We start from the raw sequence: 3,204 nt of genomic DNA on the forward strand, positions 1-3,204 counted from the left end.
TTTGGTTGCGGCAGTCTAGCTGCTTCACACTCTTTATTCTCTTCTTTTTGCAGTTCCCACAAGAGGATTCACACATGTGTTCTCACATACTTACATACACACACACGGTGGTTGGAAGCCTGGTGCGGCTGTTTCCAATTCTGTCTTTTCTTCTTCCCTCTTCACACCGCGCTGGAGCCCGTGGTGGTGCGCGTGTTCAGCCTGCTTGGTTCAGAAAAGATGTCATCAGATTTGGCGCGCCTCAACCGCGGTGTTTTATGAAGGCTGTTGATGAAAATACACAATTAATAGACACACTTTGTTAAAAAGATTAAACTTCATTTAAAGATGTGACAAACTTACCTTTGTGCTTGAGGATCAATTGAAACTTGAACGCCTGTGCACACAGTGTCACACTTTTTAAGTAGTTTGAGGAACAGCTAGCGGTAGCAGCACACATCTCAAACTTGTACTATGCAAAACATTGCATATTAGAAAAATATTAGAATTAGAATAAATGTCACATAGCACTAGACACTTAGAAAAGGACACTTACCCAAACAATTAGATGATAAAAATTCGTCCTCCGATGAAGCAGAAAGAACAGCGCGGATGGCGCAGTATGGAAAGTGTTTCACGTAGGAAAAATAGTTCACGCAGCACACAAACACACACTCTCATGTCCACGGTTCAGAGCACACTGAAGTCGCTCTTTGGCTTGGATGGAAAAGAGCAAACACCCTGATGAGTGTGATGGAAGAAAATGACGTATGTTCAACAGGGATGGGTAGAATCCAACACACGAAGTGTGCAGGATAATTCTCTTCGTGTGGCAAGAGAGAATTGACTAACACCCTGATGAGCGAGAACGCAACAAACGTGGTAGAATGTAGAAACGGGATAGGAATAGTAAGCGAAGGCAGTTTGTGGACATGAGGGGGTTGAAACTGGGAGAAAAAAGCTTCGGTTGCTACTTGGGATGCTGCTACCTGATACGCATACCCAACAGACAAAGCCGAAGTCGCTCGAAGGAAATAAGGTTCGAGATGGGTTCGAGGGAGCCCAACCAACCAAACCGTGCTCTTTCGAAGTAAATTTGCTTCGATATAGCTTCGATAGAAGTTCTCTTCCGAAGGTGTATCAACTTTGATAGGCAGTTCCTACCGAAGTTAGGCTCGGGTGTTTAGCCGAAATGCTACAAAAGAGAAAGAAAAAAATCTCTCGTATGCTGCCGCGTTCTCGCTCACACGCGCGCCCTGCCCCCTTTTATTTACGTACGTGTTTATAGCCCCTCCTCCTCCTCTCATCTATCTTCCTACCTTATGTGCAGTGGTTATGTGTTTTTAATTGAAATTGGAAGGAGAGTTATTCGCTCATCACGAAGAATTTGCTTCGAAAGAGCTCGGTTTGGTTGGTTGGGAGCTTATCGCTCGAACCCTTGCTGGACTTCGAGCGGAAGCGATGGCTCGAACCTTTATTCGTGCAAAAAGCCGAAATTAGTTCGGGTTTCGAATGGGAAAGAAGCAAAACAACACACGCACACACACTGTGCAGTTTGATTTTGGGGCGTTCCTTTTTTTCGCGTTCGCCTTGGGGGGGCAAGGGCCAGGTGGGGTGGACGGCGGGTTAAGCCTGGAGCCGCTTGTGCTTTGTGGAATCCTCTTTGCTGCCTGTTTCCCTGTGAACTGATGGAGAGTTATTTTTGTATATGGATTAAAGGGTACTTACCGCCGGGTCTTGATCCAGCGTTTGTGATGGGAGAAATGTCAAACCAGCCGGTCAAACAATTTAACCATTTATTACATCGCGCTTGGCGAGATTATTAATGAAATAAGAATGGATCTTTTCCATCGTTTGATTTTTGTCTAGTATCACAGGCGCTAGCTTCCGCGCAATGAACAGATACCCGCTTACTGCTGAACATTTCAAATATGTGTGTTCGAAGAAAGCAACAGGTTTTTGATAAATATCTTTGTAACTATTCATCGTATCCAAAAACGATCTTCGAGAGCTAGATTCAGCAACTCAAAATATACTTAGAAAAAGTTTTTCGTATTTTTGTTTTTTTTTTTCATTACGGGTTCAGAAACTTTTTTTTAAATCGATAATATAATCAATCTTAGCGGCTGCGGCTTTTTAGCGCCGTTCCTATGAAAATATTATCTATAGAAACATTCACGTGTATTTAAATGAAATATTTGAAAAGTGGTGTGCCTCGTAGTACTGTCGTCAACTTGTCCGACTAAACAACATGCCCGTCATGCTTTCAATCCCCAAAAATAGACCGTGCCGACATACGTAGGATTGACTATCCTGCTATGGTGGGAAATCAATTAGTATCGAAAGACAAGCCCAAAAGTGGTACAGGCAGGCCTTAACCGACAACGGCTGTTGAGCCAAAGAAGAAGAAGAAGATTGGAAAAGTGGGGAAAAATTTAGAAAATGGTGAAAACAATAACATAGTAAGCAAATGTTGCAAAGAACATACAGTTTTTCATAATCATGAGCACGAATCCCACCGCGCGAAAAACTAGCACACCCTTCCCTCAGCAGCGTTGGTATTGGACTGATAAAACCATGGGGAATTGTTCGGGTCCCTCAACTGAACGAGAAAACCCCGCTGCTTCCCATCTTCATCCATACATTCGCTCCGCACACACACACATCTACACGCGCTGTGTTTGCAGCTGTAGAACTTGATTCAGAATGCATGTTTTCTCGCTCTGGCACAGAGTAAAAGGTTCGAGCGACTTCGGCTTTGTTTGGTGGGTACATGTTTATCGAACACAACTATTCGGTTCGGCTCGGTAAACTTCACGAGGACGCCGGAAAAAAAGGGCGCAAACTTTTTCATGATTTTGTATGATTTCAGCTGTTTTGGACTACGCGTGTAGGCGCTCGCTTTAGGTCTTATCTTAATTCGCACAAACAACACAAATATGTTAAATTAATTCATTGTGTCCACTCGTTACCAGAAGCCCCGATGGCTGCCAGTGATCATCTGAAACTATATTTTGTTCTGACAAATTGATCCCGCGAGTGTTGTTTAATGCTCCTGCATCGCTGCTTTAACCACCGCAACCTGATACGACCACGCAAACAATGAGACCCCAAATTTTGAGTGATTCAGGCCGAGGGGTATGAGGAAGCTTGAGGAAGCACGGAGAAACGCGCTGCGATGAGAGTTCGCATTCTGTTTTACACGCGCGCTTCACTAACACCAAT

At 43.9% G+C, this 3,204-nt stretch overlaps 1 long non-coding RNA gene across 1 annotated transcript; it reads right to left on the minus strand.

The window, feature by feature from the left end:
• On the minus strand, nucleotides 1–440 carry LOC125906507 (uncharacterized). Its single transcript, XR_007451883.1, has 2 exons — nucleotides 343–440; nucleotides 1–201 (listed from the first exon to the last, which is right to left on the minus strand). It is a non-coding gene; the product is annotated as an uncharacterized LOC125906507 (long non-coding RNA).
• Between the last annotated feature and the right edge of the window lie 2,764 nt (nucleotides 441–3,204).

This window comes from Anopheles coluzzii, chromosome 2, assembly GCF_943734685.1.
Source record: "Anopheles coluzzii chromosome 2, AcolN3, whole genome shotgun sequence".
Classification (NCBI taxonomy): Eukaryota; Metazoa; Arthropoda; class Insecta; order Diptera; family Culicidae; genus Anopheles; species Anopheles coluzzii.